This window comes from Neofelis nebulosa, chromosome 7 (assembly GCF_028018385.1).
Source record: "Neofelis nebulosa isolate mNeoNeb1 chromosome 7, mNeoNeb1.pri, whole genome shotgun sequence".
NCBI classification, from domain to species: domain Eukaryota; kingdom Metazoa; phylum Chordata; class Mammalia; order Carnivora; family Felidae; genus Neofelis; species Neofelis nebulosa.
The window spans coordinates 130789902-130805070 of record NC_080788.1 but is presented as its reverse complement, the minus strand read 5'-3'; the positions used below and the strand labels follow the sequence as shown (position 1 = coordinate 130805070).

At 38.2% G+C, this 15169-nt stretch overlaps 1 long non-coding RNA gene across 1 annotated transcript in view; it reads right to left on the bottom strand.

Annotated features, from left to right (window-relative positions):
• Positions 1-4672: 4672 nt before the first annotated feature.
• The window catches only part of LOC131518264 (uncharacterized), a 33167-nt gene continuing 22670 nt past the window's right edge, over positions 4673-15169 (bottom strand). The window contains exon 2 of the long non-coding RNA XR_009264978.1: positions 4673-4907. This is a non-coding gene — a long non-coding RNA (uncharacterized LOC131518264). The remainder of the gene's footprint in view (positions 4908-15169) is intronic.

Genomic DNA, 15169 nt, shown 5'->3' with positions numbered 1-15169 from the left:
ACAAACAAAACAAAGCAAGACTCGCAGACATAGAGAATAAATTAGTGGTTGCCAGAGGGCAGGGGTGTTGGAAGTTGGACAAAATCGGAGAAGTGGGGCAAGAGGTATAAATGTCCAGTCATTAAATAAGTCATGGGGGTGTAATGTATTCAGTATGGTGACTTTTGTCAATAATATTGCATTACATATTATGTATCTTTATATGCTAAGGGGGGAAACTAGACTTGCTATCTAGTTATTAGACTCATTGTCTAATCATTTTGCAATATATACAACTATCAAATCATTATGTTGTACACCTGAAACTAATGTAATGGTATATGTCAATTTTACCTCAGAAAAAAAGTTGTTAGGTCATATCAATTTTCTGCTCCAAATCCTGTAATAACTGCCCAGTGCACTCAGATTAAAATCTCAAATCCATACAAGCAACTGGAACATTCATGTAGCTCATCTCTTGCTACCTCTTTGAACTCTGGTCCCACCACTCTCCACCCTTGCTTACTCAGCTCCAGCTATCTGGTCTCCTTGACACTCTTCAGGCACAAGTATTGTCCCACATTTTACTTGCTGTTACCTCTGCATGGAATGTTCTACCTCACGTATTACAGGGCTCATTCCCTACATCCCTCACTGCTCCATGTCTCTGATCAAATGTTACCTTCCTAGAGAAGACTCTCCCCCCCAGCCTTACCTCCCATGAGTCCCCTAGCTATTTTCTGTATCCTAAACTTCCCATACATCATATATGTATATCATATACAGATAGGTGGATACAGATGTAGGTATAGGTATAAGTATAGGGGGAGAGAGAGAGAGAGAGAGAGAGAGAGAGAGAGAGAGATAATATTGTATTACTTTCAGGTGTGTGACATATTGATTCATTATTTGCATACATTGTGAAATAATCACCACAATAAGTCTAGTTACTCTCTGTCACCATACAAAGTTATAATATTTTTGTGGGCGATGAGCCCTTTTAAGATTCACTGTCTTAGGAGTTTTTGAATATGCAATACAATATTATTGACAGTAGTTACCATGCTATAGATTACATCCCTGTGACTTATTTATTTTGTGACCGGAAGTTTGTATATATTCGTGTTTATTTTCAGCTCCCACACTCCCATCCTTAGCCCCCCAATAGAGTAAGCTCCATGGCAGTAAAGGTTTGATGGGGCTTCCCCAGTGTCTATAATAATGGCCAGCACTGAAAACTGACTCCGGAGATAAACTCAGTTTGACACATTCCACTCAAAACTCACATGATATTGATCCTGACACATGAAATAAAATTGTCAAACAACATATTCTTCTTTTTTTCTTTCTTTTTTTTTCCCTTAAGTATGAAACAGGTCTGACTTCTGGTGTGTTGGCACCTTTTAACAATATTTTACTTGGAAGTTATTGGTCCAAATATCACAGTACCTGTAGAGGATGCAAACTAAACATGATTTCATTGGTAAGAATGGGGGCTTTCTAGGTCTATAAAGTTTATATTTTAACATTAGGAGAGTAGTGTACTTAATATTCCATGTATTTTAATTTTTATCTCACCCAAAATTGACATTTCTCTATTTATTTCTTTATGAACATGGATCTGCACTCTTTTTCTTTCTCTGTTTAAAATTTACCTGCTCTCCATCTTCAATTTTTAAATGTTTAGCCTTCTGACCACCTTGCTCTTAAGAATGTTTTAACATCAAAAACAACACTGATATAAACTGAAAGTCACCAGATTCTACTCCTGAAACTAATATTACACTATATGTTAACTAAGTAGAATTTAAATAAAAGCTTGAAACATGAAAAAATAAGAATACAATAAAATTAGAGTCCTTAAATGTAAAAATAAAGGAAAAAGGAGAGGAGAGGAGGGGAGAGGGAGGAGAGGAGAGGAAAAAGAAAGGAAGGAAAGGAAAGAAAAGGAAAGGAAAGGAAAGGAAAGGAAAGGAAAGGAAAGAAAAGAAAAGAAAAGAAAAGAAAAGAAAAGAAAAGAAAAGAAAAGAAAAGAAAAATGATAGGATGGAGAACCCATCCCTATTAATTGCATTAAAACATGCAATTGAGCCTCTACTTTAAAACAAACACAAGAGTGATATGGTTCTAAGGAGTTAACAAATACTTTTACATAGTTACAGCCCTTGCTGCCAAAGGCAGGGCAAGGCAGAAATTTTACTGAGACTCAGAGAAATTAAGTGATTTACTTAATGTCACAGAGCTTATACTTGTCAGAGTGACACCCTAAACACACTTCTAACTTTAAACTCCGGGCAAACAAAATACTGTTCAGGCCATAAATCCTGAACTATCAAAATGCAGTGTAATTTGAAGTTGTCTTGAGGTTCTTACGCTGTGGTTGAGAATATAACTTGCATGTGCAAGAAATGAGGTACAGAAAAAGTTGATGTTTCACATTGACTTAAAATCAGTACACCCTCTAAGGGTAACAGAGTGTGCCCAGCATCTTTATCAAGCAGAATAGACAGTTATGCTGTAGTAACAAACAACTCTCGAATCCTAGTGACTGTGCACACCAACACTGATTTCTTCCTCACTCTACGTGACCTTGCAAAGCAGCCGTGGCTATGTTGTCTGTATTTGGGATACTGCAGTTTCCAGGAAGAGAGAGCGGAGATACGTTGAACCACCACATCCCATATGTGGCATAGCTCAGTCCTGCGCATAGTTTATTGTGCAACTTGAGCTGTGAGAGAGCTGTTTTAACTTTCTACAAGGATCACAGCAAAGTCCCAAGGCCAAGCCCAGTGTCAGTGACACTGGAAATTGCAATTGTCCCTTTGGGGTTACGTTTAAGTATAACACAATCGACTGCACAACCAAGATTATTCAGATGAGGAAACTGGAATTCAGAGAGGGTAGGTAGTACCTGGCCAGAATGTGGAATTCAGCTCAAAGTCATGGTACGAGTTCTGAAGTTCATGCTACTATATGCAAGAACACTACTTAAAAAGTTAGCAACAGCACCGGACATCCCCAAATTGAGGTGAGCCTGGCCAGCGAAGACCCAAAAGGCAGATTCCGCGTGTGTTCTTTATGCCACGCACACTCACATCTCCACCTCCGATCCTACCAAGTAGAGCATCTGAGGAATTTGACCATCTATGAGGATCTCTAGGCCTCCAGAAAGGCAAAGTCTGACAATCAGCATTCTTGTTTGAGTTCCATGAGCCTCGGTTTTTACAACAGTCAAAAGCAATTGGACGGACAGCTCCCTAAGTTCCTTCACAACTGCAATAATCAGTGTGAGGAAGATTCCCTTGGCCTCATACAACTGCTAGAGCATCACTCCTTTTACATAATGTTCTTTTGTTGTAAGATATCAACATAAAGGAAAAGTTGTTTTGTTTTTTTTTAGTGTAGTTTTTCTTTTTTTTTTTTTTTTTAACGTTTATTTATTTTTGGGACAGAGAGAGACAGAGCATGAACGGGGGAGGGTCAGAGAGAGGGAGACACAGAATCGGAAACTGGCTCCAGGCTCTGAGCTGTCAGCACAGAGTCCGACGCAGGGCTCGAACTCACGGACCGCGAGATCATGACCTGAGCCGAAGTCGGCCGCTTAACCCACTGAGCCACCCAGGCGCCCGGAAAAGTTTTTTTAATAGAGAAAAATAAGACATATACCTAGTTTGAGGTAAATAATCTCCTTATTTTTGCTACTTAAAACAAAGAGTCATATAAAAGAAAGCAATTTTACCCAGTAGTGTTTTGTTTTGTTTTGTTTTGTTTTGTTTTGTTTTAATAATATGACTAAGGAAGTCAAAAGCAGTGCTCAAGTCATTCTTGGCAAAATCCAGATTGTGGGAATTCTACCTTACAAGTGACCTGGTTTCTTCAACAAAGTACAGAGAAACAATATATACGTTAAAAAATGTCTTAAAAGGCATATAAACTAAGTGTCTTTCTTCCTGATTTGAGAAAACTCATTGTAAAAATCTTATGTGCTACTAAGGGTCATTGGGAAATTGCATATTTAAAATTGTAGAATAGTTATTGTTTCTAATTTTATAATATTGTATCTTTTAGAGACACACACTGCAATATTTACAGATGAAATTAAATGAATCTGGGAAACACATTTCAACAGAAAGCTATGGGGCTGAGGGAGGTGGATAGGCATATAGACAAAATATAGACAAAATGAGTATGTCCCCAAGTTAATAATCAATCATTAAAGCTGGTGTTAGTGAGAATATTAGCATTCTTCATACTCCCCTCTCTCCTTTTGTAGGTTTGAAATTTGCTATACTAAAATATTTATGGCAATATATGGTAGCAATCCCAGCCCAATATTTAAGACCACAATAGCAACTTTGTTGTATTTTTTTAAATCAATAAAGTTTCATTCATCTGTTAAATCTGATCATACTAATTACGTATTTCTAAGTTGAAACCAGAATACTGAAAAGTGAGTTCAGGCCCAAATCTTCTATGTTGTGACATTTAGATTATTGGAGACATAGACACTCATCAAAGCCACCCTATTTCTCAAACTGCAGCCAAATTAAACCAAAATTAACATTTTTTCTACCCAGTGTATGATTTGGGGGGATGGAGGGTTAACTACATTTCAATTTTTCCCCATTGACATTGAGAACCATTTGCCTGGTATTTGAAACACACAAAAGAAACATTTCTGTAGCTTAATACCTCAGCTGTTTCACTTTCTATTTGCAGTGACATAACACAAGGATTGGATGTGAAGAGGAGTATCCTAATGCTTAATACCTTCTTCAGTCATGTTGTGAGAAGACTCAAAAGCACAGGAACTCCACTTGTTTTCTTCCTAACTCCAAGAAACTCACTCAGAGAACATACACTGGCAGCTTCAGCTTGACTTTGGTTTGTGATGTCAACATGAGGTTCCTTCTAGTCAGAAGTACATCCTGCAAAGTCCATACAACAGCAGGTGAATTTCATTTTTAGTGCGGCACTCACATATCCTGGGATATCAGCTTGCCAGCCCAAATCCAATAGGAGATCTCTGAATACATTTAATTTGAGTCCCTTGTGGCCCACACAGTAAAGATCCGGTGCTGGAGTGCTTAATATGGTCTTGAACAAGATGCTGTATTGTGCTCGCGGGCAGCTCAGTCAGATGCTGGAGAAATCCAGCACCCTGCAATGTTGAGTTGGTTGCTCAACCAGCTCTGGTAATACGAGAGGGGTGTATGTTTTGTGTAAGCACATGGTCTTTGTGTGTGTGGTATTTTATGATTGTCTGCTGCTTGTGGTGTTTGTGTGTAAGCCTAACCACAGGAGAGGTGCACACCAGGCATGGGAGAAGCCCTGAGATGAGGAATGTTTATTGCAGAATTTCGAGCCACGGAGCACAGTTGCATGCAGGTTACCATGGTGAAACAATGCCTAAGTCAGAAGCACTTGGTTTAGATTTCCTTGGCTTTGCTAGATCAGAGCTAAGATAGATTCAAATTGCTTTCTCAGAATCTCCTCAAATTTCATCCACTTTTCCTTTCTGTATTATTTTTCCATTTCCTTCTGGGACCTACCCACAACATTATTCCCTTATGATTTTATAGAGAGAATAAATCATTTTAAACAAAATTAAGTAGCCTAATTCTCTTTCATATAACAAAGCACAGTTGTTAAGACTGGTCCTGAAGCCACTTTGCCTTGGCTTTTATCGCTGACTTGCTGTGTGACCTTGCACAGATAACTTCTCTAGGCCTTACTTTCCCTATCTGTAAAATGTAATAAAGGATAGAACTTACTGTGCAAAGTTATTATGAAGTTTCAGCTATAATTAATGAAAACCTCCAATTCTGTGACTGGTATATAACAGAAGCTCAGAAACTTTCAGAGGGACAGAAAAGAGAGAAAAGAAGGAAAGTTCTTAGTTTGGTTCAACAAAGGTACATCACGAAAGATGGGAGGATGAGGGTGAAAAGAGAAAGGGAAAGTGTAGATTTAAAAAGAGGATAGGGGCGCCTGGGTGGCGCAGTCGGTTAAGCGTCCGACTTCAGCCAGGTCACGATCTCGCGGTCCGTGAGTTCGAGCCCTGCGTCGGGCTCTGGGCTGATGGCTCGGAGCCTGGAGCCTGTTTCCGATTCTGTGTCTCCCTCTCTCTCTGCCCCTCCCCCGTTCATGCTCTGTCTCTCTCTGTCCCAAAAATAAATAAAAAACATTAAAAAAAATAAATAAATAAATAAAATATTAAAAAATAAATAAATAAATAAATAAATAAATAAAAAGAGGATAAAATGCGGAGAGAGAAACCTATACTGCACCCTAGGTGAAAGACAGTGATTCAGGAAAGGCAGCAAGGAGGAACATGTTCATAAGGAAGCAAGCCCTCCATTCTGAGTCTTCTCAATTCAATTCTATCTTCAAATGTCTATGGTGTAATAGACACTAAATGCAACTCTGTATTTGAATAAACATTGTAATTATCACAGTCAGGAGATGAGATGCTACTTCCCTGCAGGAGATCCCAGTCCAGTGCAGAGGCAGGTAAGAAAAGCAGCCACTACATCGGTAAGCAGCAAGCACCTTCCCAAGGGGCAAGCACGGCGACCAGTGGAGCTCAAGAAATGGAGAGCAGGGCCAGAGAGATTCAGAGAAGGTTTTGCTGGTAGCTCTTGACTGGGGTCATGAAGAAAAACTAGGATTTTGTTTGTTGAAGTGGGATTGGAGGGCTGGTCCCAGCAAGTGCTAAACCAAGTAGACTTGCAGAAGGGTATTATTGAAAGTTCCAAAGACCTCCTATGGGAAGCAACCCAACATACAGATCAAGGAAGTGGTCAGAGATTAGGCCAAACCATAAAGAGCTTTCATTTGTATTTTATTATAAAAACAATCATAGCCTTTTGTTATAAAAACAACGGCAGCCCATATGAAGCAAAGGGCCACAATCAAATTTGCTGGGGGTGGGGGCCACCAGGAGAAGGATAGGTGGATATGAAGAAGTCAGTCTAGATTTTTAGACATTCTAGACTTCTGGACTTCTGACTTGGTGATATGGAGAATTGTGAGGCTATTTGCTGAGAGAAAAACTACAAAAAGAAAAAAAAAGACTGATGAGAGCATATGGATAAGTTTGGTTTTGTTCTGCATTTGAAATATGTGTCCAACCTCCAGATACACTCATGCAATGTGTTGAACATCACTAGGTGATGATTACTGAGAATACATACATTTAAGTTTTTAGGATATAAAGATTGATTGACCCTGTTTGTCTTTGTGCGGCTATTTTTTCCCCAGCCAGTGTGTCTGATTTCTTCAATGACATTTAACTCATTCAATACCAAAGGCAACATCATATATTTCCCTCTTACCCCACTGAACCGTCAGCACAGTGTTAGTTATGTAAAATACGTATAATAAATAGCTGGGGAAACAAAGCTGAATTTTGGAAAATGGAAACTAATTCTTGAGCAGGAGAATCTCTTCTTAGGTTGTTAGTCAACTGAAATGCTAAAATAATACATAAAATAAGGGAGACCAGTTCCTAATATATGCTCTTGAGTTTAAAAGGCCTTAAGTTTGAGTTCTAAGGGTTGGCTAGTGCAACCGAAAAGAGTCTAAGACCTATATGCCTTTAAGATAAGAATTACTTATAATTTTTATTTTATTTTATCTCAATCCCAAGTTAAATTCCCTTTTTTAAACTTCCTTTTCTAATTATTTTCCCCCCATGGGTGAAAGCGTATCACCTGACAGGTCTCAAATCCCTCAAAGTTCATTGCTTGCTAAACATCTCCCTTTGGACATCTTCCCTGGCTCTCAGACTCCTCATGTCCTGATTTGCACTCATTCTCCAACATAGAGCATCTCTGCCAGTGACATACCATCTTCCCAATTATCCAGGTTCAAAAACCCTGGGACACGTAGGTGGCTTAGTTGGTTAAGCATCCAACTCTTGATTTTGGCTCAGGTCATGATCTCTGCTCAGATCATGATTTTGTGGTTTCATGAGTTCGAGCCCTGCATCGGGTTCTGTGCTGGCAGCACAAAGCCTGGCTAGTTCTCTCTCCCTCCCTCTCTCTGCGCCCCTCCCCCACTTGTGTTGTGTCTGTCTCTCTCTCAAAATAAATAAATAAATAAACTTAAAAAAAAAAAAAAAAAAACAGAAACGTGAACAACCAGACTTCTATGTCCTTCCTGTCTCATGCCCCATCATTTGCCAAGTCCTGACATTTCTTCTTTCCTTTTAGCCCTTGATCATTACTTTTTCCCTTTTGTTTTCCTTTCCTTTCTTCTCTTCCCACCAACACACTTGCTTTGGCATTGTTTCATGTCTTGTCAGTCAATCTTTAATCCATTACAGATTTACTTGTAGGAGTGTCCACAGTTCTATATTCAAAATTCACGAGTTAATTTTATCCCACAGGGGGAAACTCTTGAGAGGAAGAGTTATCAACACAAAATGGAAGATACAGTTATTCATCATAGCTTCTTCTAACTCCAGTGTTGGGCACCATATGGGATGAGAAATCTAGCGGTCACCAAATGACATTATAACGTTGGACCCTGGGTGTCAGGCTATATTGAAACTTCGACTCTTTCAGCACTTGAAAATTGTCTGGATGGAGGGAAGACCGCTCAGCATGCTGGAAGTCAGGGAGAGGCTCTGTAACAATCTGCACTTGTTTTGTATTAGCAGGTATTTTTAGAGGATTAAAAGAGAAAACTGGCTGTAATGCATAGCACTCAACAGGAGATCTTCTTATAGACCACAGGGGAATCCCCTTTTATTTTTGTAAGTGAGGAAACAGTGAAATGAAGCACACACTTACTCACAAACAAAACAAAACAAACACAAAAGTGTCTTCTGACGTTTTTCGTTTGGAGGGACCTGGTGCAGGAAAGGAGTCATAGGGAATCGCAAAAGCTTAGAGCTAAATGAGGCCGTAGAGATCATACCTTGCAAAGACCTCAAATTACAGACAAGGAAACAGACAAAGGAGTGTGCCATTTTCCCAAGGTCACAGCTAGTTAACTTTTCAGCAGGGACTAGAATTTGAGTCTCTTAAATCCCAGTCCAGCCTCTTAAATCCTAAGAAAAGGTGGGAAAGAAGTGCTGTTTCCCAAGGAATCACTTACCTTCTTGCAAAAGGAGCCTTTGCCTACCTGAAAAAGACACAGTCTGTGTTACCATATGGTTTAAAATATGAAGCAGTTATCCTGACAATTCTTCTGGAAAGTTCTTTCAGGCAACTTCAGTATCTTCCTGCTGGGTTTCCTGGCTGTCCTGAGAAACTTATCCCAGGGCCCATAGTTACTTCTACAGACTTCGCATACAAGAGACTAAACCAGCAGCTTCTGAATTATGATCCCTGAGCTATTTGGGGTTTGGCACACCTTGCCGTTTAGCAGAGAAGTAAATTTTCAATTTCTAGAAGAGTGAAGTTGGGAAGGAAGAGAAAAAGAAACTTTTTAACTGAAAAGTGAAACACAAACTGTAGATTCTACTATGAAAAGCAGACAGTAATTTCATTGTATACACACATACACAAATACAGAGAGAGAGAGAGAGAGAGAGAGAGAGAGAGAGAGAGAACTAGAAAGACCATAAATGATCATAACAAGTAAAGTTAAAAAAGCCAGCATCATGCCTGTGTGTGCTAGCTGGAGGAATGGATACACCACTTGCTAAAATTCTCAGAGCCTCAACAGAAGGCCACTGGGATGAAAGAAAACCTCATCTGTATATAGAAAAATGCAGTGTCTTTTCTGAAATGACTATGAAATAATTTTTCTCAAAGATCCTGTGGCCTTTGCCCCCACTCCTTGCAGCAGAATAAGAAAAGGCATAATAGCAGTGACTAGGGAGAAACCTTATATGTCCCTGGCAGTGTGTTGGAACATACCAGAGAAAATTAACAGCTTCAAGTCAGATAGGTTCCTGGATCATAGAAACCTCCTGTTGAGCATTCATCATTTAAGCTCCATTGTTTTGTTTTGTTTTGTTTTTTTATCAACTGGCCAAATTTCTAATCAGATACACACGCACACTACTAACAATCATACATGCATATGTACCCCATGTACACACACACACACACACACACACACACACACAGCCCTAAAGTCGACACATGGCTACAATTTTCTTATTGTCCCAAATTGAATTTGAATATACAGTAAGCCAGCTGGATGATGATAGTTTTACAAGGTCTGGAGATAATTTATCAATTGAACTTCAAAGCTCTCTCAGCCTTTCTGCACTGGTCATTATTAAGTAGGAAAATATGTAATCATTTGGGAAGAAAAATATTAGATTTAAACTAAGGTCAACTAATCTTGAATCGAGGTAAGTTTCCAATGTATCATCCACCCCCATCTTGTTTTCCTAACCTACCATTCCCTCACACACGGCCATCACCTCCCTAAAGACTTCAGATCTGGGCTGGAGAAGTCTATGGAGACAAAGGAGAAATTAATGACATTTAACAAGATATCCCTCCTCTTAGTTGCACATGGTAGAAAAGAGTTGATAGCTTGAAAATCTTTGCTGACAATCCTCAGGCAAAACGCATCTAAAATTTAAAAGTGTGCAGGGTTGAAAAACATACGTTAGGCATGGAAGAATCTGAATATTTAGCTAACACTCAAAAGCCTTCGAGGCAACTGAATTCTTCTGGAGCACTGGATATAGACAGGCAGTGTGTGAAGCCACTTGCCAGCACGTGAGCATTTAATCTTCAGAACAGTCTGGGAAACAGGAACTCTTTCAACCCCCATTTTACATATGAAAACAATGGTCTTAGGCTGGTTAATGAATTTGAGTTAACAGCCAGTGAAGTCGTCACACTAGTACAGGTCAGTTTGACCCACAAGTTCATCCTCTTACTAGCATGCTATGACTGAGAAACCACCGGAACCCTAGAGCTAGTCTTTTCAAAGTAAAAACAAACACTGTGTTTGACAGATGATCCATTTCTAGCTCAAAACTACAGTGCAAACAGAAAAGAAGATGGATATATGATGGGTTAAGTAACAGTTCAAAACTGCTCTTGGTGTTATTAACAATTTATAGTTCAGTTGACTTCCAGTTGTCAAATACTTATTTAACACCTGTATTTCCAAAGAACTCTTTTTATCAGAAACACAAGAGATTTTTTTTGAAGGTAGGACAATAGCTGCTTCCTATTGTCACTATTAATTTAGTAGTAAATGTAAGACAGGCACCAAAATAATTTCAGGGCAAGCCAGATGAACATCATATTCTAATGGGAGCATTAAAAATATTCCCAAGAGAGATGATCTTTTAACTGAGAACTGAAAAATGGATAGATTTTGAGGCTGATGGGAACAAAATTTTCTCAGTAGGAGAAACGCTAACAGCAAAGGTCTGAGGCATAAAATCTTGGGCCCAATTCAAAGGTCATCTGGTATATCACTGACTAGTTGATAGAGTTGAATCGTGTGCAAGAGTGATAGAATACAATATATACAGAGGGAAATAGTAAGATTGAATCCATGTTGTAGAGAAAATTACATTTGCTTGGATCTTGTTTTGCTTTGGCTTTTTGTGTTTTGCAAAGTTGGTTGTTTATAATAGTATTGTGTAGGAGTATCATAAACCTCTTTGCCAATCATCGCTAGAACTAGAAATCTCCACCAAAATATTCTACTGATTAATTTAACTTGGACACCTTTAGTGACTTCCAGCATTACTCAAGACTTAAAAACCCTAAAGGAACATCAATATTAAAACTTTGTTTTAGCATTCTTTGCAAATCAGTATCGAGTGCCTGAGACTATTTCTTTTTTAAACACTCATTATTGCATAATTATCTGATGATCTCCCACAACCTAGCGAGAAAAAATCAATGCAATAACTCGTTGGGATACTTACTGCAAATGTCTCACCAAAACAACCCAAAAGAGTTTATTTTCTGTTTCTCTTTGGCTGTGCATATGCAAGCACATAACACTAAATTATCTGCATGCTGTATGCCAAGGGGCCCAAACCTACTAAAGTCTTAAAATCTTGCAAATTTCATTCATGCTTTGTTGTTGTTGTTGTTGTTGCTTTAATCAGTGTGCTTGGAATAGGGAAATGAGAAGACAGAAATGGAGTTTGGCCTTGGATTCACCACTAAATTATCATCTTTATTTCCACAAGTGTTACATGTTTAAAGTCCTTTACAGGGGCGCCTGGGTGGCTCAGTCAGTTAAGCGTCCAATTTCGGCTCAAGTCATGATCTCACCGTTTGTGAGTTCGAGCCCCGCGTCAGGGTCTGTGCTGACAGCTCGGAGCCTGGAGCCTGCTTTGGATTCTGTCTCCTTCTCTTTCTCTGCCCCTCTCCAACTTGTGCTCTGTCTATGCCTCTCAAAAAATAAATAAATGTAAAAAAAAATTTTTTTAAATAAAGTTCTTTACAATTCTTGGTTGCCTGTTCCCACGTGGCATACCACTTAAATTTAACCACCACGAAAGTCAAGGTATTGAAATATCAAGTTGTCTCCAGTGTTAAAGGCAGCAGATTCTAGGATACAACAAGCTAGTTGGAAGTAAATAAGGTTGAAAAGGTTTCATTAAAAGCTGTAGTTGTCTAGAAAGGGAAACTGAAAGCCCCCAGAAAGTGCAATAGTTAATGGCCCAAGGGTAAAATAAAACAGATCCCACAAACTAGTGATTTGCACCTAAAAACAAATTTCTGGTTTGTAAATCGGGCAATGAACTACAATGCAAATGCATGATCTAGATTTCAGTTTGTGTCTTGATTTAGCATGTGACTAAACCCTTGGTGTGAGTAGAATCAGTACAAAGAACTTCTGATTGATGAACATGAAGAGATAGATATTTTTCTCTGATATTTCAGATACATTCATGGGAAATTGCTTTTCTTTTAAATGACACCTCTGATATTTGCATTAAAGGTAATCAAAAATAGAATTTTTATAGGAATTTTCTTCATATCAGGCTTACTTAAAAATACCTTTGTGATAGGTGATACTACTAAGTTAAATTCTTAAGAGTGGGGGGTGCAATTTAATGTTCAGTTTAAATTTGACTGTCATCTGACCCAGCCCCCCAACAGGGCATACAGTAATCTTTAAACTCCTTTCTACATATAGACCTTCTGTTTTCCTTCTAAAACAGATTTTATACTTTGCTGTATCAGTGGAACAAATATCATTGCCAATTATGATTGTCCAAATATCATTCTCCTACCCAGAAAGATAAATGTTTTATTTCTCTTATATCAAATCTAAATTCCAAATTCCTTGAGGGAATTTGAAAGCCTGTCTTACACTCATTCTTTCTTACCTAGGCAAGCTTGTTATATCCAAACAAAACATTCCCACTTCTTCCTTAACCATCTCATGCCTCTTCCTCGTACGGATATGCCCACATCTAACACTTCAGCTTTGCATATTTTCCCTTCCTCTCCATGAAATCTATGTGTTTTGCTTCTCTAAATTCAACAAATCCTTCAAGGTTCAGCTTCAATTCTCTGTTTTCCAGCCCATCATGGACAGCGACTTTGGTGATAAGAAATTGCATTTACAGGCAGTATGATACAATTTAGCATACCTGAAAGTATCATATCTTATGTTTCTCTTGTTTTGTAAAAAGTAATTATCATAGTACTGTGGGCCCAGTAGAGGTCCTTTATAAATATTGATCGATTGATTGATGCTTCCAAATATAATTTCCCTCTAGCATTTCTGTAAAGATGAGTAAATTTTAAGAAGTCACTATGTATTCTACCCTTGTGTGACTGTGAATAAGTCACCTGGCATTTGTATTGTTGTTTCAAAGCCTTGCTATGCTATTAACTGTCATTACACATCAAAAAAAGTCACAGTTTCAGATTAAAAGTGACTCCCCATTGCAAACTACAGCATAATTAGATGTATTATGGACTACAGTGATCACATGTATCAAGATCCTTCTACTGTGGTCTCTTAAAAACTGGAACACAAGCCAAATAGAGTCAATTATTGTAAATAAAACGTAATTCTGGTGACACAAGCTTTTCTGAAGCATCGTTGATGCACATTCACTGATGTTCTCTGGAGCTGAGAAATGAATGATAAAATATTACCATTCCCAAGGGTTGCATTTTATTGGATGTCTGGGTAACTACTGCTATACCTCTGTATTTCAGAGCAAGTCCCTCACAGACTGGATACTTCCATTATATGATAGGTTTGCTCCTAAAGAGTTGTGTGTGTATGTGTGTTTGGTACATGTTTGAAAATTAAACTCTTTCCCGCATTGAATGAAAGTAGATTTACATTTCAGATTTTTAATTCTTTTTTTTTTCCTCAAGAAACATTACTTCCAAATTGTAAATTTTTCTGCCTGGCCTTCAACATTTTTTAAAGCTTATTCCATGATCAAATGACTGAATGCATTCCAAAACCTATATATTTTAAAAGTCTGGTAGTAAATATTTCACAATAGTTATTTTACTGATTTATATGCTTTGTCACTTGATCTATATTTTCCTCAAGTTCTCATGTACTGACAAACACTTTGGTCAAGTTTTTTTTGTTGTTTGTTTTTGTTTTTGTTTTGTTCCTGAACACTGTTTTCACCACCTCTTTCCTTCTCTCAATCATGCCTTCTTGTTTGTCTAAAGAGTTTGGAGAGTCAAAGAGAACAGTAAACTTGCTGGAATTCCTCAAATATTTATAAGGTTTAGATCCCTTATTGTAACTAACAGAAAGGAAAAGGGGAACATTTGTGTTCCTTACCATTGTTTTGCTTTACAGCCTTTTTAATTTTGAATAAAAATTATTGTTTTAGTAGCAGAAACCCATGGAGATTGACAAAGAAGGAATTTATGCATAGTACGCAGATATAAAATTCCCCAGTGCACATGTCTATCAGTATGAACTTGTCGGATCAGGTGAAACACTGATAATATGGCAGTTATCAGCATGTAGCCATTTTTGTCATTATGATTGAAGGAAAGACCTGAGCATTTGGCAAAAATAATTTTCTGCAATGTCTCCTCAGCACGTTTTTCTGAATATCAAAATAAACCAAAACATTTTCCATGCTTGTACAGTATAACTGCAGGAACAAAAGCTTAAAGCTGATTTAGGGCTAAACAAGAAGTGCCCGTGTAAATCCTTTTGGGGCAGAATGATAAAGACCCAGAAAGAGAAAACTTGCCCTGGTTCTCTGGAATCAGAGATATAAGGATGCTACAAACTTGAGCTT